Source organism: Rutidosis leptorrhynchoides, chromosome 3 (assembly GCF_046630445.1).
Source record: "Rutidosis leptorrhynchoides isolate AG116_Rl617_1_P2 chromosome 3, CSIRO_AGI_Rlap_v1, whole genome shotgun sequence".
Lineage (NCBI taxonomy): Eukaryota > Viridiplantae > Streptophyta > Magnoliopsida > Asterales > Asteraceae > Rutidosis > Rutidosis leptorrhynchoides.
This window is the reverse complement of record NC_092335.1, coordinates 366,524,330-366,545,956: the sequence shown is the minus strand read 5'-3', so window position 1 is coordinate 366,545,956 and position 21,627 is coordinate 366,524,330. Positions and strand designations below refer to the sequence as shown.

Below are 21,627 nucleotides of genomic sequence, written 5' to 3'. Positions count from 1 at the left end.
TGATAAGCAGGTAATTTTTGACACGAAATGATAAGCAAAACTTTTGACATGCAGACACGGTCGAAGTCCAGACTCACTAATGTATCCTAACGACTTATCAGTTAGACACACTAATGCAGACCTGGTTCGCTAAGACCACCGCTCTGATACCAACTGAAAGGACCCGTTCATATACATTATAAACGATTCACAATAGTTGATTACATTGCGAGGTATTTGACCTCTATATGATACATTTTTCAAACATTGCATTCGTTTTTAAAAGACAATCTTTCTTTACATCGAAAATTGACATGTATGCATACCATTTCATAATATCCAAACTATAAATGACCTAATCTGTCATTTACTTAATAATAATCTTTAATGAACTTCAACGACTCGAATGCAACGTCTTTTGAAATATGTCATGAATGACTCCAAGTAATATCTTTAAAATGAGCTAATGCACAGCGGAAGATCTCTTTCAAACCTGAGAATAAACATGCTTTCAAGTGTCAACCAAAAGGTTGGTGAGTTCATTAGTTTATCATAATCATTTATTTCCATCATTTTAATAGACCACAAGAATTTCATTTCCAGTTCTCATAAATATACGTCCCATGCATAGAGACAAAAATCATTCATATGGATTGAACACCTGGTAACCGACATTCACAATATGCATATAAGAATATCCCCATCATTCCGGGATCCTCCTTCGGACATGATATAAATTTCGAAGTACTAAAGCATCCGGTACTTTGGATGGGGCTTGTTGGGCCCAATAGATCTATCTTCAGGATTCGCGTCAATTAGGGTGTCTGTTCCCTAATTCTTAGATTACCAGACTTAATAAAAAGGGGCATATTCGATTTCGATAATTCAACCATATAATGTAGTTTCGATTACTTGTGTCTATTTCGTAAAACATTTATGAAAATTGCGCATGTATTCTCAGCCCAAAAATATAAAGGGTAAAAAGGCAAATGAAACTCACCATACTGTATTTTGTAGTAAAAATACATATAACATCATTGAACAAGTGTAAGGTTGGCCTTGGATTCACGAACCTAAATTATTTATATATAATTATGTATTTGTCAATATTTGTCTAATACATTAAGTTAAGTCATAGTGTACCACAATCCTAATGCTCGAGTCTAGTATGCAAAGGTCGACAAAAATTAGTTTAACTCCAAATGATTTCAAAACTTTATAAATGTTTTATTATATAATTTAAATATCGTCGTTTTATATTTTTAAAATATTTTTTTTTAAAGATTTAATAAAGTAAATAATATAATTCGTTTATAAATAAAATTTTATATTAAAATATACTTTTATATATCTTAAGTAATAAAACTTATAAAGTTCATTTAATATCATAAAAATACTGCGATAGATTCTATTAAGGTAGTTATATAATTTGTATTACATTTCTAGTTAATAATATAGTATTGATAATAATAATAAGTAACAGTCGTGTTATTTTGGAATAATAACAATTTGATAAAAAAAATTAAGACAACGATATTAACGACGATAATAATCATTTTTACGAAATTTTAATTGACTATAACTTTTAATCCGTCCATCAAATCTATTTGGCATCTAAAGGAAAAGTTCTTAATTTTTTTCTAGCTTTTTAAGGACATGCAAATCTTATATCTTCCTTCAACTATAATATAACAACCTTTAAGATTCGGCATAACCTATCTAAGGGCACTATCAAATTTACAAGCATGCATAATCCTATTTTCTCGAGCACTAGTCAGGGATACACTATTAGTATGTAAAAATTAAATTAGGAGTACTCACGTATCAATATTGAGGTTCAATATTGTAGGAAAGGTACGTAGACGCAATGGAGGTGACAAACACTAGTTTAACCTCACAAGCATACCCATGAACAATACCCATCACCTCCATAACCATAACTCATAATTTCCTTAGCTCTATCCCGCTCATAAAACCCGTTTTGAAATAACTCGCCCATGACCTCGTCGTAGTATTTTATGTATAATAATACTAATAATAATAATAATAATAACACTAACAATAATAATAATAAATATAATTATAGAGAGAGTGTGAGAGATAGATAGTTAGAAAACAATTATGATCGATCCTATATATATAGATTTATAAATAATATAATAATATAATATAATATTAATAAAAATTAAAAACATGTTGCATAGTGAGCCGCCACCAAAATATGTCGGCACAAGATTACACGTTTCGTGTAGATAGGTACACGATTCGTGTATGGTGTCTTCATGAAAGTTGTAGATTTTTGAGTTACGGTCGTTTGGACACCGGAATCACCCTTTTTCGAGTCAGTATGATTTAGTTATGATTTTTCTCGTGCAAGTGCGCAGGTTTAGTGATTTCCAACATTTTAACTTTCAATCTTGTGATGAAATGTTGTAGTCTTTTGGTGCTCATTAGAAATCTTTATTTTATATTTATTTTTATTTTTATATCATTGAAAATCCATAAAAATATTTTATAATCAAATTCTATTATATCGAAAAAAAATGTGTTTGTACTAAATTGAATAAATATAATTTAGTTTTCCAGAATTAGTTATATTCAAAATCATTCTTTAAAAGGTTTCATCTATATCGTAAAACGTCTTCAATATTAAGAAAACTAAATAATTAACCTACCAAGTGACACAAGTCAATCATTGCAAGGTACGCTTTTGATAATTAAACGAGACTCTCCGCTAACCTCTGTCTAATCCTCAATAATAACACTTTTGTTCTTACATGGAATCACTTTACTAAATATTCCGAATACCGTTAAAAGTAAGAGTTTTCTAATTCAAGTGGACCTCATAACAAAGACTCGTAATTATAATTCAATGTACCTGATAAATCAATCACTTGATATTATCTTTTAATCTCATTGATAAACTTACATCGAACAAATACGTTCAAGTAAAGTATTATTCACTAACTACTGTGATAGCATTTCTATGTTCATAAAATAGATCTCGTAGCTTATATTCATATCAACTAATTCGTTCAATGCTTTCAAGTCACATAATAATCTCATAATCTATTTTTGTATCACCAAGCTCTTAAATGTTTTATCAATATTTCTTAGCTTAAAAAAAATACACATATGTACATACACATACATTTCTATTTACACATTTTTGTTCGTGAATCGTCAGACATGGTCAAAGGGTAATTGATTACATGAATATAGTTTTCAAACTTTTCGAGACTCAACATTACAGATTTTGCTTATCGTGTCGGATACATATAAAGATTAAAGTTTAAATTTGATCGGAAATTTTCGGGTCACTACACGAATGCCCGAACGAAGCCCGGAACGCGAAAACACGACTGCGCGATTGAAAATTCGGAGAGATAACAAATACGCGACGAAAAATATATATAAATACTATATATATTCATATGACATTAAAATATCATATTTAAAAAAAATTAGGATTTAAAAATCCCAAAAGCTCGACCGTTGGTTTAAAAACCGAAAAGATTCGCCGGATAGAAATCCGCGACACGTAGAAATGTATAACTTAAAATATGAATACAAATATTCATTTAACACATAATAATTAATATATATATTATTACAAAAATAATAATATAGGTCATAGAAATGACGTGGCACGAACAATAATTAACGGTCGTTAAATAATTAACGGTAAAAGATAATGGAAAAAGTAGGGTCGTTACAGTACCTTCCCGTTACGGAAATTTCATCCAGAAATTTAAGCAGGTGCAAGGGCTGACTCAGTATCTGGGAAAAAATGCGGGTACTTCTGCTTAATCTGATCTTCACGCTCCCAAGTGAACTCGGGACCGCGTCTGGCGTTCCATCTAACCCGGACAATAGGAATTCTACTCTGCTTAAGAGTCTTTACCTCTCGGTCCATAATTTCAACAGGTTCCTCAATAAATGAAGTTGCTTATCAAAATGCAGCTCCTCAAGAGGAATGGTCTCATCGGCCTCGGCCGAAAACTTCTTCAAATTCGACACGTGAAAAACGTCATGAACAGCATTGAGTTCTCGGGGCAATCTCAAACGATAAGCCACGGGTCCAACTCTCTCAATAATCGCGAACGGTCCAACAAAATGAGGATTCAACTTTCCCCTTTTACCAAAATGTACCGCACCTTTCCAAGGTGATACCTTTAACAAAACATGGTCACCGACCTGAAATTCAATATCTGTCCTTCTCTTATTTGCATAGCTCTTCTGCCGACTTCTGGTGGTTCTCAATCTTTCCTTAATCTATACGATCTTCTCGGTAGTCTCATGAATAATTTTTGGACCTGTGAGTTGAGCATTCCCAACCTCATTCCAGCAGACAGGAGACCTACACTTTCTACCATACAGAGCTTCAAACGGTGCGGCTTTAATACTTGCATGATAGCTGTTATTATAAGAAAATTCAGCTAGTGGCAAATACCTATCCCACCCATTACCAAAATCAATAACACATGATCGTAACATGTCTTCTAACGTTTGAATGGTCCTTTCACTCCGACCATCCGCCTGGAGATGATAAGCGGTGCTCATATCTAACTTAGTTCCCAAGGCTTCCTGTAAGGATCGCCAAAACCTCGATACAAATCGGCTATCTCGGTCTGAAATAATAGATACAGGAACACCATATCTAGAAACAATATCCTTTAAATACAAACGAGTAAGCTTCTCCATCGAATCCGTTTCCTTAATCGGCAAAAAGTGAGCTGACTTAGTGAGTCGGTCAACAATCACCCAGATGGTATCATATCCACCAACAACTCTTGGTAACTTGGTAATAAAATTCATCGTAATAACTTCCCACTTCCACTCGGGAATCTCAGGTTGCACCAAAAGTCCAGATGGTTTTTGGTGTTCAGCTTTAACCTTAGCACAGGTCAAACACTTAGCCACATACGTAGCCACATCAGCTTTCAAATTAGGCCACCAATACAGCTCCTTAAGATCATGATACATCTTTCCTGAACCAGGATGAATAGAGTACCTAGACTTATGAGCCTCATCTAAAACAAGTTGTCGTAGATCACCAAACTTTGGAACCCAAAGGCGTCCCGTAAAATACCGAGTACCATCGGTTCGTACCTCTAACTGTTTACTCAAGCCTCGAACCTTCACGTTACAAAATTCTCCTCCTTCAAGGCTTCTTGTTGTGCCTCAAGAATCTGCCTTGCGAGGTTTGTTCGAATTGTCATATTCAAGGCTCTAAACCTGCGAGGTTCAGCCCTTTCTTTACGACTTAACGCATCGGCCACAATGTTGGCCTTTCACGGATGATATAAAAGTTCACAATCATAATCATTTAACGTCTCAATCCATCTTCGTTGCCTCATATTCAATTGTTTCTGATCAAGGATATGTTGAAGACTTTTGTGATCAGTGTACACAGTACTTTTGACCCCATATAAGTAATGTCTCCAATTCTTGAGTGCGAACACAATAGCTCCCAATTCTACATCATGAGTTGTATAATGTTGTTCATAAATCTTCAACTGACGTGACGCGTAAATAATGACTTTCTTTCGTTGCATCAAAACACAACCAAAGTCTTGACACGGAGCATCACAATAGATAACAAGATCATCACTACCCTCAGGTAGTGATAATGTCGGTGTAGAAGTTAACTTCTTCTTCAAAGTTTGGAAAGCAGACTCTTGTTCACTCTTCCACTCGTACTTCTTCTCCTTATGCGTTAAAGCAGTCAGAGGTTTCGCTACTCGTGAAAAATCTTGAATGAAACTTCTATAATAGCCTGCTAATCCTAGAAACTGGCGAATTTGAGTAGGAGTTTTCGGAAATTTCCCATTTCCCAATTGCCTTAATCTTAGCAGGATCAACTTGAATTCCCTGTTTAATAACAACGTGCCCAAGGAATTGAACTTCTTTCAACCAGAACGCACATTTAGAAAAATTCAGCATACATCTCTTCTTTTCTTAACAAATCAAGAACTTATCTTCGTGCTCTTGATCACTTCTTACAATAGATAAGGATATCATCGATGAAAATGTTAACGAATTTATCCAGATATGAGCTGCACACACGGTTCATGAGGTCCATGAACACAGCAGGTGTGTTAGTCAATCCGGACGGCATAATAAGAAATTCGTAGTGACCATAACGGGTACGAAAAGCGGTTTTCGGAATATCAGTTTCTTTAGCCCGCAATTGGTGATAACCGAAATGAAGGTCAATCTTAGAATAAACGGACGAACCTTGAAGTTGATCGAACAGATCATCAATTCTCGAAAGAGGGTAACGATTCTTAACCGTAAGCTTGTTCAATTCACGATAATCAATGCACATCCGGAACGAACCATCTTTCTTCTAAATAAACAAAACAGGAGCTCCCCATGGGGACGAACTGGGACGAATGAAATATAGTTACAACAATGAAGGAAGAAATATATGGAGTAGTCACATCGGTGGCATAGATATTTAAGGCAATTCTCTCAAAGGAGATAACTAGGATCATGGACTTCAAAGTAAATTTTCATTACATTTCCGAAAGGAAGACGTACGAAAGGTGTGATATTTCAACGAGAGTGAACTCCCTTGCACAATGAGCGATGCAATCTAGGATTCATCCTTATTCTTCAATTTACGTGCGGATGAAAAGATACGCGAATCATGGGTTATAAAGAATGGTCGACTCCAGGTGAGATGAATTTCCAAAAATGATTTTGTGCACCTCAAAGTATTGAATCACAGGATTGATGTTAACGAGGGTGATGCAGTTAGTCGTGAATATCGAGAGTAGAGACTTCTCAACGGTCTAGTGTAATATCTATCCGTGATACTAACTATAACAATAGTTGGGGCAAAAACCCACCTAGTGCCTTTCCTGAGAACATGGTGGCCACTGAACGTACCTCAGAAAACTGATTTATCGGTCTACGAATCGGCCATGTCCAACCATAAGAGGGAAAATTTTATGAGCGCAAAGACTTTCCAAAAAATTTTTTTATAAAACCTGCATCCAAACTGGTGTAAGAGTTTTTATCAATGAACTTAATGATAAGTTTCATCCTTAAATGGAGGATGAGAAGAACTGTGATCCAAACACTCTGTAGAGTAATGCGAAAATTTGATAAAATCAATCAAATGGGTTTTTGAAAAAGCTTTAAACGTTTGTTGTGACAACATAAACGGAACGAAGTTCTTAGTAAATTTAGAAGTATGTACAACGTGTACCATTTTATATAAAACAAATTGACTTAATCAAACAGCTCAATAAATGAGTGGTTTTAAAATAATTTAGGAGGTATGATTTAGTATATACTAGCCAAAATAGGTAAGGGTAAATTTATTCATTTGAATCCATATGTACATATATGATTTTATAGATTGTATACAGGACAAAATATTTCATTACTTCTATTCGCCCATAAACCTCGTGAGAACCGCCCAATTAAACAAATGTGTAAAACTCCCGATGATAAACAGAGTATCTGTATTTCAGAGGTTACAAGTTGAAGTAAGATCGTGAAAGATCGAGTAAATGACTTGAATCGTCGTACGACATTTGACCAACAAATGTTACGAGGTCATGAAGACCAATGAGTTAATTGTTGTTTTGACTGTTATTAGGACAGAAGTCCTTGGGCCAAAACTGTTCCCGAGCGAAGCTATTGCTAACAAGCGAGTTATGAAAGATAAAGCATGAGATAGATAATCTGATTAAAATGAGCTCCTCGCATATCAACAAATAAGATAATAAATATTTTCCCTACCCATGTAATACATCGGAATTTCTGAATGAGTGGTGTAAAAATTTTTCTTTGACTCGCTTTCTATTCCTCATGTCACAATATTGGGACTTCTTTATGAATTAATGTAATATAATCACATTGGCCTGACGCCATTATATTTCACTAATTCATAGTTCCATTCCAATAGCACAACATGAGGTCAGGACACATGATCAACCTCAAATTTCTATACAATTTCTCTAAAACGATTTCTTAAACAATGTGCTAAGGATAGCACAAGAGACAAAAACATCAAAAGTAATGACTAGGAGTAACGATGACATAAAAATGTCTTCGAAGTACCAAGAATCCCTAAAAGTTAAGAATGACGTTTTCCGGCTCAAAAACCAAAGCACATAGGCATAGCGGCACAAAGGCATATAATATAACAAGAATGTTATATACCTAAATATAATAGCTGACATTGAAATGCCGAGCCCTTAGAAGTCAAGAATGACATCTCGCGTAATATAACTCAAACGTCAAACACATATCCATAATAGATGACATAGGAATGTCGAGAATTCCAGAAGTCAAGAATGACATCTCTCGGTTTCACTATCTAGAGTGTTCTTGTAAAGATAAACTCGCATGAGTCAGAAAATACGTTTAAATCGGAATGGGAGTTCCTCCCGGATTCAGAACATAACAGAGATGTATGTATGATAACAATATACATACCAATACGATGCAAATAATCACATATAATAACATATTATAGGCTGGGCTGTAGACTAGACTCACTAATGCACCCTATTGACTCGGGTAACGACATCAATGCAGCCTAATTCCCTACAATCAAAGCTCTGATACCAACTTTAACGACCCGTCAAAGTACACTTGACGACCATCGTTATCTTGGTCCCACAGTTTGATCGAAACTCTATATGAATTTAATAAAACAACCTTGCATTCTTTATTTAAAAATGGTTTCCTATAAAGGAAATCTACCAAAATGTATAAGTTTAGTAAAACTATACATAAATACTTTAACCAAAAGTTGACCAAAACAAAGTCAACAAACACCCACTATTTAATGTATCAAAATAGAATGCAAGTTAATATTTAACAAAAGCTGCCATCATAAATATGCAGACTCTCTAAGCACAGCGGAAGCAATCAATCATTAACCTGAGAATAAAACAAGCGAGTAACTGTCAACAAAAATGTTGAGTGAATTATAGGTTTAATATTGCAAACAATATTTAATGTAAACCATAAAAAATTATGTTTGAAAATATAAAAACTCCTTTTTGGACGACAAAATTATATGCTAGAAAACATATAAAAACATTATTCCATTTTCCGTGAGCCACCTGGTAACCACTTAACCCTTTATTTACCCTTGCCAAACACAATAAATAATATACACCGAACAAGTGTATCTTCAACTAAATACGAAGTACTAAACATTCCGATTATAAATTGCTAGCGCGACTAGCTCGAAATGGGGTTGTCAAACACGATAGATCCATCCATAGGATTCGCGTTCACCAGTAGAAATCAGTGATTACAATTACCAGATTAGGGAATATTTTTGTTCGACTCACAATGAATAATTTAAACCAACTTCCACTTGTGTCCAAAATATAAAATAAATTGCATGTATTCGCATCCCAAAAGAGTTAAAATAGAAAAATGGGACTATAACTCACCTTAATAGCAAACGAAGTACCCACACAAATATGCAAACAGCAAATGAAGTAAAGTGATCAGGAATGATCACAACGCCGACCTATAATAAAGCAGGTCGATGTAAATAACTAACTTAGGTCAAGTCTTAGTATGATAGCTATTGTACATGTTGCAAGTAGACATAGAACAATACTCAACATGCATAGGTTTGATCGGAATAGCGTACGGACACACACTTTCTATTTTTATAAAGTTTCTATTTTTAGCAGGTTTCCATTTTTCTAAAGTTTCTATTTTTGGAAAGTTTCTATTTTAGAAAAGTTTCTATTTTAGGAAAGTTTCTATTTTTGGAAAGTTTCTATTTTTGGAAAGTTTCTATTTTAGGAAAGTTTCTATTTTTAGAAAGTTTTAAGTTAGGAAAGTTTTCTTATTTAGAAAGTCAACAAAAGTCAACTGAAAGTCAAAGTCAACCGAAAGTCAACTCAAAAGTCAACCTCGGTCAAACATAGTCAACATTAATTTTAAAAGTGTAAGTTGTAATAATAATATAAGTTATAATATTAATTAAAGTTAAATATGTATAATTAGGTCATAACATAAGTTTAATTAAATTAAAATGAATTATTAAAGTTAACATAAGTTTAAATGATATATTTAATATAACATAAGTATTTAATTAATTAATTAAATATTAGTCATAATATAAGTATTATTAATTAATAATAAATTTTAAATCATATCATAAGTATTATTAATTAATAATGAATTATTAGTCATATCATAAGTTTCTAATTATAATTATTAAATCATAAGTATTTAATAATTAAATTATAATTAAATAATAACTAAGCTTTATAATAATTAAATAATTAATTAATCCTTATTATAAGTCTTATTATAATAATTTTATAATATAAGTTTAATACTTATCATAAGTATTTTCCATTAATAATAAAAGTATTATTAATCATAAGTTTAATTAAAAGTTTAATTAAATCATAAGTAATTAAATAATGATATAATAAATATATATCATAAGCCTTAAATTATAATAATTACTTTTTATATCATAAGTAATTTAATAATAATGAAAATCATTATTTATCATAAGTTTTAATAATTAACCATAAGTTTTAATCAAAAGTTCATCGGGTCATATCTTGAGCCCCGGGTGTCGGTTTTCGGCGAGCCTTATATATATCTCCGCCTAATAAAACCACCCGACACATTTGTGCACTCAAGAACACTCCAAGAACAGTAACCAAGTCATGATGATCGGCCATTACACCACTTGGAACTTTAATTCGTTCAAAAACGTGTTTTAGTCAAAACGGGTGATCCGTGGCTCGGATTTAGTTGACCCGAACATGAAAGTTCATCCCATCATCAATCCTAACATACTAGTACACCGTAAAGACTACAAAAATGATCATAAAGTCAGACCATACCTGATTCAATTCGTTTTCATAAATTAATCTCAGCAAAACATCATTTCAATCATATCTAGAGCTCCGGGAATCGAAATGACATGAATCTGGAGTCTAAAATTAATGTCTTGATGAGAGGAACTCATATAGATACTTTACTTTCACTTTTATAACTGTTACATAACCAGAAATGAACAAATATGCTGCTGTCCCAATTCAATCAAACCGAAAACATGTATAATCGAGCAATTCTACGCATACAATCATCAATACAAAAATACACAAGTGCTATACTATCATAATAACATCAAATACCAACATAATCAGTAGAAATGAATAATAATTGAAAAATTAGGGTTCATAGGTATACCCAAATCGAAGAACAGAGGATGTAATCGTGTAGAGAACGAAGAGAGCAATCCGATTATGCAAACAATTGAATGATCCAAGCTATATTTGATGAACAAATGATGATGATGATGATGATGATGATGATGATTTTTGCTGGTGGTGGTCGGCCAAAACAAGAAAAGGAGAGGAGGGAGAGAAAAAGTCTTGAGGGAAAATTAGGTTTTTAGGAAATAAATGTGTAAGTGTGAAATAAAATGCAAAAATAAAAATGTGAGGGGAGCAAGGCCATATTCGGCCAAATTTTTGCATGGAGGTGGGCCCCTTTGGCCCACTTTGATCTTATGGTTTATTGATTGTGGCCCGAATGCCCGAACAAAGCCCGGAACGCGAAAACACGACTGCGCGATTGAAAATTCGGAGAGATAACAAATACGCGGCGAAAAATATCTATAAATACTATATATATTCATATGACATTAAAATATCATATTTAAAATAATTAGGATTTAAAAATTCCAAAAGCTTGACCGTTGGTTTTATAACCGAAAAGACTCGCCGGATAGAAATCCGCGACACGTAGAAACGTATAACTTAAAATATGAATACAAATATTCATTTAACACATAATAATTAATATATATATTATTACAAAAATAATAATATAGGTCATAGAAATGACGTGGCACGAACAATAGTTAACGGTCGTTAAATAATTAACGGTAAAAGATAACGGAAAAAGTAGGGTCGTTACAATTATATTGGTTAGATGTCTTGATCGAGTTACAGGTGGTGAACGTATGAAAGGTGGTGAACGTTTTGCTCGGTGCATTCACTGAATATCCTATTAGTTATAAAGAAAGAAATTATTAAAGTTATCAAATTAATAGACTTTTCTGATTTTGCCCACCTTTCGAATAGCCAATAGATGCAGCAGGTAGCCATGACCCTTTAAATCGGAAGCCCACAACTCGCCACTAACAAATCCAACTATTACTACGAACCAAAAAATTTTGGATGTCTATCAATTTAACCGCTTAAAATAATTTTTTTGTCAAAATTTAAAGAAAATAAAGAAAATTCTATGTCCTAAAAACTAGAGCGTAGAAATGAGAAAGAAAAAGAGTGCGTCGAAAAACGTCGAAAAATAAAAGGTCAAAAAATAAAAATAAGAAAATAAAGCGTCGAAACTTAGAATTCTAAAAACTTAAGACTAAAAGTTGCGTCTAAAGGTATTAAAGCTTAAAGGAATTCAAAATCCAAAACGGCAATAACTTAAAAGACACTAAAATCTATTAAATATTAAAGCGATAAGCGATGTCAAATTCTAAAGCATCTAAATCTTAATCTAAAGAAAAAGCACTTAAGGGATTTTACGGCAAAGCCTAAAAATCTAGAAATATAAATTAACTACGGCAAAAACTAATTTTCAAACTAATTACGAACGATAAATATAAATTACGTACTAAATAATAAAAATATACAAAAATGATAAAATTACTTATTTTTATAAAAATATTATTTTTATATTATTATTTTATAAAAGTATTAATTTTATATTTAATAAAACTAATTAAAACTTAAAATTATTAATTAAAACTAAACTTAAACTAAATTAAACTATTATTTAACAAAACCCTAAATAACTAATTACTTAATAATAATAATAATAATAAACGTAACCCTAATCGTACCAGTTAAGGTTTCAGACCAGTCACATCAACTCATGCGATCGCATGAGTTGAATGTTTTAATTTCATGCTGTCGCATGGCTTTGGGTTCTAGGCCAGATTATTTTGGGCTGCTACAGTTTTGGCCCGTTTTCTAGTTTTAATTATTATTATTTTTCTGATTTTTAATTTATAGAAATAAAATAATTTAAATAAAACTTATAAATTTAAAAAAAAATTACTTATTAGTTTTTATAACTTTTAACAATAAATAAAAATATAAACTTTTTTAATTTAACTAAACTTTAAAAATATAGATATATATATATATATATATATATATTTTTTTTTTTTCTTTTTCTTGTTTTTATATTTTTGTACTTATTTTTTATAGCGTTTCACTTTCTTCCCCGGCAGCGGCGCCAAAAATACATGATGTGTGCGAGGTGTAGTACGAAATAGATTATATTTTACTACAAAATACTATTAAATACGATACAATTTGCACAAGTTATTTATTTATTTATTGAATGGAATATACCTAAACCTTGATACAACACTTATAGGCAGTGTACCTAATCGTAGAGTAGTGTAGTTTTTAGTAAGTCCGGTTTGTTCCACAGGGATCTGCTGAGTTTAAAGCTATATTTTTAAACACTATATTTGTATAAATATATATATATATATATATATATATATATATATATATATATATATATATATATATATATATATATATATATATATATATATATATATATATATATATATATATACTGCGTGAGACAAAGGAAGCAAATTGACGGCGGGAAGGGAAATGTTGGACTTGTCCTCCCTCTCAAAAGAAGGTTCATTTCAGCTATAGAAAAAGAAAAATCACATTCTGAAATCGGCGAAACCTCACAACAATCCTATTTCCGATAGGAGCAGTTGACAATCGAATCCAATTTTTCCTAGAATTTTCGTATCCGTAATAGTGTGAAAAGAAGGCCCGACTCCAAGTTGTTCAAGAATAGTGGAATAGTGGCTTTGAGTTTATCGCCTCCCTTGTCGATTTTTCAACTAGTGATTATTTTTTCTTTTTTTGAGAGAAAAGAAGCCACGAGCTGAAAAAAAGATTTGAATTTTTTATAATTAAGGGAACCGATCTCAAAGCTTTCACAACAATTGGGGGGCGCGCAAGAGGTAACCACTCCTGGAGGCGTTCACATGTATTTATATACCACTGTAAAACCCATGGGAAGTAAGTTGCGAGGAAAAACCTATTTCTGCTAGCTGCTTAGGTAGGTTCTTTCCTCGTGAACCCAACTCTATCGTCCGATCGGGCATGAGTCCGAGTCTCATAAAACTGAGCTCAGATGGAGGGATAAAACCTTTAAGGGGGGTTACTTATCCTTAAGCAGTGTATTCAGCGTGGAATAAAGTCATAAGACGGGGGTACGTTTCGCGGGAGTTGCGTCCCCATCCTTGTCCGGTATAGGGCTTTCTATCTATAACGTTACCGGGTCATTCTGTCGGTTTTAAGAGCCTTCGGCAACCGGCAAAAGAAAGACCGTTCTGAGTAGCAGTAACGCTCATAGCAAGCAAGAAAGATGGGGTAAAGGGGCGGCGGGAAAGAAAGAAAAAATAATCACTAGTTGAAAAATCGACAAGGGAGGAAACAGCTCCAAGTACAAGAAGGCGGGTATTGACCAGGAACGGTGATCGTAGCTGACATATACGGCCTGGTCGCGCGTAAGTTCACGGAGGGCTTACCGTGGGGGAGAAAGACCCCCTATGAGTAGTATTATTATTATTAAGTCACAATTAAAACCTAATGTAAAATATTAAATATAAATATAACTTAATTTAAAGCGTAAAGTAAATGACGATAAATAAAAGTGCGATAATTAAAAGTACTATAATTTAAAGTACGATAAATAAAATGACGATAAAAGTGCGATGAGATATAAAATAAAGGAATTATGCTTATTTAAACTTCCGTAATCATGATGTTTGACGTGTTGATTTTAATTTATTACCATGGGTTAATTGTCCTTTGTCCTGGTTTAATTGATACGTCAATCTGGTTTTTGTCCATAATAGTCCATCAGTCATAAATATAAAGTTCGAGTGTCCTCGTCAAATTACCCTTATACTCGAAGTCAAATATTCCAACTAATTGGGGATTTAAACTGTAACAAGGTCTTAATACTTTGTTAATAACTACACCAGATTATCAACTGCGTGTAACCCAAGGTTTTAATACGTTATTAACAATTACATCAATTTTTCTTGTATGTAATCCACCCCTGTTTTAATGAGTCCATTGACTATTAATTCATTCCCGTGTCCGGTCAAATGAACGATTATTAGTATTTATAAATATCTCGCACATCGTATCCGATCGAGTGTATGTGGTTATTTATAAATACGTCAAATTATAAATCTCTACATTAAATTAACGAACTATCATTCCGTTAAACAAATATAAAACCCATTAATAGCCCATAGTCCAATTTTCACAAGTGTCGGTCTTTTCTCCAAACCCCAATTATGGTCCAAAGCCCAATAACCCCGTCTTAATATTTAGTCCAACATCATGATTACTTCGGCTTAAATAAGCATAATAATAACTTAGCTACGAGACATTAATGTAAAAAGGTTGAACATAACTTACAATGAGTATTAATCGCGTAGCATTACACGGATATAGTTTCGACTTACAAAACCTTAAAACATTCGACACTATAACCTTATTATTATTAACTTAATATTAAAATTATAATTATAAAATATAAATATAAATATATTGAGAGAGAGTGAATATCAGTTGATGAAGGTGTACTCAATTTGTCCGAAAATTGCTGAATTTATAGATGTGGCCAGGTACTTCACTCCATGCGATCGCATGGGAATAAGGCCTCCAGGCCATGCGATCGCATGGCCTACTTTTCCAGCATCAAATACTTCCAAAACGTGGGCGGCTCTTGATTTATTTATTATATAATATAATATATATAATTATATATATATTATATTATATTCTTGTGCATCGTTGACTTGTAATTTTAGGCCCGTTGCGTCGCGCGTTAATAGTTGGTTCATGTCCCGATTCCGGATTTTCGAATGTCCTTTCGTACGATTTAATATCTTGTACTTTGCGTTTCGCGGCTCTTACTCTCGTAACTTTTAGACGTTTCTCAGCAATAATTTGAACCACTTGGATTGTACTTTGTACTTTTTAGCATTTTGGTCGTTTGCGTCTTCAAATCGTCGAATCTGTCTTTTGTCTTCACCTTTTATTGTTTAAACGAATATAACTTGTAAATAGAACAATTGCAACTAAAAGCTTGTTTTTCTTGAAGGATAATGCTATGAAATATATGTTTGCTTTTAGCATTATCATTGATCTTCAATCTCTATGCAGATTGAACTCAATCTTTGTACATATTGAACCCAATCTGCACACAGCTTGAGTTCAATCTGCACAGAGATTGAGTTCATCTACAAAATGCACATACTCAATCGAATGTGCAGATTCTTAAATCAATCGAATTAATGTTTGAAATTAATGTTACCTTGTTCCATTAGCAGCGACTAGAAGATTTTGTGAAAGATTCAAGGTCTAAAAACAACTGAATCGTAAAAATCAAAGTTGCAGTTCATCTTCATCATTCGACACTATTCATCATGAAATTGAGGAATTCGATGATGATTTGGAGTATAATCCTTCAAGAAAGTTGATAATCGCTGCCTTAGGATCTTGTTTCAATCGATTTTAACTTTCAATTTTATTGATTTTGATGTTTGGTAAAATCACATCGTGGTTCGCTGGGTTCTCTCCATAGGAGAGTTCTTCATGGATCATTTCACTATATATATATATATATATATATATATATATATATATATATATATATATATATATATATATATATATATATATATATATATATATATATATATATATATATATATATATATATATATATATATAGAGAGAGAGATGGGTATGTTTGGCCGACGAACTTTTAGAAGCTAACAGGAGCATAAGCTTATGATTTTAATAAGTTTTAAATTTTTTTTGGCATATAACAAAAAGTAGAGATTATAAGAATAATAAACTCTAGAAAAATAAGCCCTTGAAAGTATATAGTTTCTTAAATAAATATAGAGCTTATGATATTAAAATTACTAAAGTCCCATTTATTATATTATTATACACTTTATACTTGAGCCCTTTTAGGTTAATTTACATTCATAAACTTCAGCTACTTTACCAAACACTTATAGATTACAATAAGCTTCAGCCACAGCTTCAAAAATATGCTGCAGCTCCAGCTAGTTTCATCCGCACACACGTATATATATATATGTATATATATATATATATGTATATATATGTATATATATATATATATGTATATATATATATATATGTATATATATATATATATGCGTACATTGAAAAATTTTCATGGGACGTAACATTAAATTTGTCATGGAATGTAACTTTAGTATAATCTAATTCTAGCATATATCATTTTAGAATTATTATATACAATTATTTTTTAAATAAAAGTGTAATCTGCGAATTTAATTTTATAGAAGTTGTTAGTTATTTCAGCAAAATAATGGTACTTGAGGGAATCGTCATATATTATTAATATTATAATAGTTATATTTGCGTGTTCATAAATATTTTAAGGACTTAAACTGTAAATTAAAAATTACTTCCATATTTATTGCTAAAAATAAATTCTTTATTGGTACTGCATCGAAGCTTCGTGTCGAATATAATTTATTGTGTTTAGTTTGTAAAATTATTTTGAGTTGAACGGTGATGGCGGTGGAACCTAACTCGTGGCGAATAGAAAGATAAATTCATTTAAAAAATTTGATGAGTTTTTTATTATTTGTATGTGAAATTAGATAACTATAGGTTAAAATTAGTAGCTGAGTGCATCTCATATTTATGGTTCAATATTTGTAAAATTTGATATCACTACCTTTTACAAAGCGTGAAGGTTATTGCTACATGTCAAATGCTAATCAATCCTGTCCACATGTAAATTAGACAATTAATCAAGATTATTCTTAATTAATCACAAATAATTACACGTGGCCCTATTAACTATTAACTGATGGATTAGACGGATTAATCTGTATTCAGTTTATTAGGGTTTCACTTCCACTATCTCATCTCAAACTCAATCCAATTTGTTGTGCAAATCGTCTTCCTCATCCATTGAAGGTCGTCTTTCTCATTGTATCCAGATCATCTTCCTCATTGTATCCAGTTCGTCTTCCTCATCCCTTATTATTCTCCGTCCCTTATTCCCTTTCAAAGAGACGATCTTCCGTTCAAAAAGGCTCGATTCAAACTTCCTCATTGTATCCAGATCGTCTCCCTCATCCCTTATTATTCTCCATCCCTTATTCCATTTCAAAGAGATGATCTTCCATTCAAAAAGGCTCGATTCAAACTGCCTAGAAGACGATTGAACGAAGGTAAGTCAGTATGAATCAAGAATTCATTTTTTTCTACATTTTTTCAACTATCAAAAGATTAATGGCGCCGTTTTTTTGCTTCAATTTCGTCAATTAGGGCTTACCGTATTCAAAAGGGTTTCTACCGTTAAACAAGATGTCTGATACATCGTATTTATGTATAATTGTTTTTAAGGTTACAATTAGGGCTTCAATTTATAGCCTTGAGCAATCACTATCAAAGATTGCAGTTAACAAAGCTGTAATTGCTTTTCACGAATCAGCTTCGATTAAGGCAAACCCCTTTCATCTTGGTTTAAAGGTAAAATTTGCTTCTTTTATTTATCTTAATTATTGTTTGAGGAGCAAGTTGACAAAAGATTAAACATAACATTTAAAATTTGTCAATGTTGAATGCTTATTAATTTCTTGATATAATTTATAAATTGTTAATTGAAAAAGCACGCATTCATCTTTTTATATTATATTGCAATTTCACTTTTTGTTTTTGTTTTGAAGGACTCAAATATTGTTTGAAGTTTGTCATATTTCTCACACATGTTCATATGCAGCAATCTTTGCATTTTCCAAATTTTGTGTTATTCACTTTTATATGATTATAGGGTGCGGAAACGGCTTGGGTCAATGTGGAACTCAACTACCCAAATTCATCAGAGAACGATTGGGTCGGAGTTTTTTCTCAAGCCAAATTTGAGTAATATTCATATATTAGATACACTTGAATTACATTGGAACATAATTCTATGTGTAAAATTCATATTTTTAAATTCTATTAACTAAACGAGTATGGTAGCGCATCAGATTAACTAAACGAGTACGGTATCTAAAATTTCTTCTCCTGTGTTTCTTATATGCATGTTTTTTCGTTGCGATTTTCTTTTGGTAGGGATTATTTTTTAAAATTGGTGTTTCAAGGTTTTACGATGATAACGGCGGAAAAATCGATTGGAAAACACTGAGGTAAAAGTTAACCTATTGACATTTCTGTTTTACAATTTATGTTGTTGATGGCTATTATATTTGAACCGTGTTGTTTCATTAGAGGACTGTTTTCAATTGATTTCATGCACCGTTGTTGTAGGTTGTCATTGTTGTTGCAACAACCGATGCATCCATAGAAATAGGTAATTCTTCATGCCAATTACTAAGCAATTCATACTATCTTCTAGCCAGATAGGTTATTATATAGTTTTAACTTCATTTATAACTCAAAAACACTTTTAACATGTTCCTAAACTCACTATGTTACATTTGTTGCCTTCATATATTTAATCTACCATCTAACTGATCAACAACTAAGGTTCCTTAATATTTGAAATATGTACAAATAAAAGAGCAGAATCAGATCTCTTAAGGAAAGATCTTTTCATACTGTTGTTCACATAAGATAAACACTAAAACTAAAAATATTAATTGCAACTGTTATATCTGAAATTTGGTGCGGTTCAACATGGGTCGATAACACAAATTCATGAGTAGTATTTAACCACAGGGGTCAAAGCGATGGTCGTGGTAGAAGTCGAGGTAGAGGAAACCATGGAGATTAAGTAATGGATGCTTTTCAACTGGATATTGCCATGACCACGATCTAAATTCAACATACAGGTACTTTTTGGGTACAAAGAACTAACAGCAGAGTCCCTTCGAGGAGATGGAAATGAAACCCAAAAAGTCCTCTATGACTTAACGAATCCTCTAGATACTTTTTGGGTACAATTATATTCATTTGAACAAAAAAAAAATTTATTACTTTCAGGAGTGTTGTTCAGTGGGGCTTTTATCCAAATATCTTGAGTGAGACAATTAGAAATTTGGCTTTATTCTTGACAAAAGTGGTAATTCCCGACTTTTATGCTATGTGGATTAACTCATAATGTTATTGGTCATATTGTCATTAATAATGTCAAATGTCAATTGCATTATTTAAAGGGTATTGTACGTATACTGATAATATAAATTTGATGTAGGGTTTTGATTTAAATGGTGATAAATAGAGCGTGTCGTGAGACAACGTGTATCGGGATCTCATCAATCACTATGTTATGAATCAACTGCTTTTACAGGAACGGTATGCTTCTACTTTAAGGGATCCCTGGTAGATGCTTATGAAGCGAGGTATGAACATTAGTCCAGTTTTTTTTTTTTTTTTTTTTTTTTTTTTTTATTAACCATGTGAATATTATTAATGAAATTAATAAAAGAATGTATACAATAGAGTTCAATGTTGCAATAGAGCACAACAGTCAAGTTTTGTCACCCGTTAGTGTTTGATTTCAAATTAATGTAAATTGTTCATCTTTGGTTGTATGTTAGGGTTGTCTGATTTTGTATCTTAATATATAGTTCACGTTTTTGGGTACCATAAAAGAATGATTATTAGTTAATTCGGGTTATTAATTTTGGCAACCATATTTGCGTTGTACAACTTCCTTCTTCACTAAACAGTTCTGCATGCAACGCACGGGCTCACGGGTAGTTTAAATCAAAGGGTTTACTTTTATATGGTCATATGTTCATGGTCAATATCTGAGCATGGTTTGGATCATGATTTGCTTGAAAAAGCAAGTTGGATAAACATGGAATATTGTACATTATGATAACAGAATACTATAATATTCAGCTTGACAAATAAAGTTTAGGCCTTGCAATAGCCAAGATTTTTTTTTTTTTTATTTTTTTTTTTTTGGTGTGTTATGTGCAGTTATCTATATGCATGTGTACTCACAGTAGAAGCATATCAAACTGATTGAAACAGGTGAAGCAATTCAGGTGATAGTAATGTAACCTTATTTCTTTTATTCTCATTGTATTTCTTTTACTATCATTAAGAAAACTATTTTTTGGAGCTGCCGTGCAACGTACGGGCTCTTAAAATCTAGTATATTATATATTACGTTGAATTATATGAAAAGAAAATTGTTGTTTAAATCCATATATGTGGAAAAAATGAAAATGTTACCTATGTATCAAAAGAAGAATAATATATCACTCCGTATCTCATCTCATTTTGAATTAAAAGAGCAAGTATCTGAATATCAAAGTTTATAAAAAGGGGTTTGTTTTTTGGTCTTCGATTTCAATGGCCACAAAAGGGAAAAAGCAAATTATAATTTAAATTTTATATATATATATATATATATATATATATATATATATATATATATATATATATATATATATATATATATATATATATATTGGACCAATCGAGGGATAAGCACTAAATAGGGTACAAACTGGATAACTGAATATGGGCCTCTCATTTTATAAATTTTAGTAAAAAGCCTGAAAATCGCGAA

General features: G+C 32.0%; 1 long non-coding RNA gene across 3 annotated transcripts; it reads left to right on the top strand.

The window, feature by feature from the left end:
- Window positions 1-17,834: 17,834 nt before the first annotated feature.
- LOC139897600 (uncharacterized) lies at window positions 17,835-21,203 on the top strand. Of its 3 annotated transcripts, none has more exons than XR_011776690.1 (8): window positions 17,835-18,328; window positions 18,504-18,629; window positions 18,931-19,288; window positions 19,410-19,452; window positions 19,821-19,933; window positions 20,085-20,163; window positions 20,296-20,443; window positions 21,030-21,203. It is a non-coding gene; the product is annotated as an uncharacterized lncRNA (long non-coding RNA). The 3 variants fall into 3 exon arrangements; XR_011776691.1 differs by lacking the exon at window positions 21,030-21,203 and having other exon boundaries at window positions 17,836-18,328; window positions 18,931-19,022; window positions 19,215-19,288; window positions 20,296-20,993; XR_011776689.1 differs by lacking the exon at window positions 21,030-21,203 and having other exon boundaries at window positions 20,296-20,993.
- Window positions 21,204-21,627: the final 424 nt, after the last annotated feature.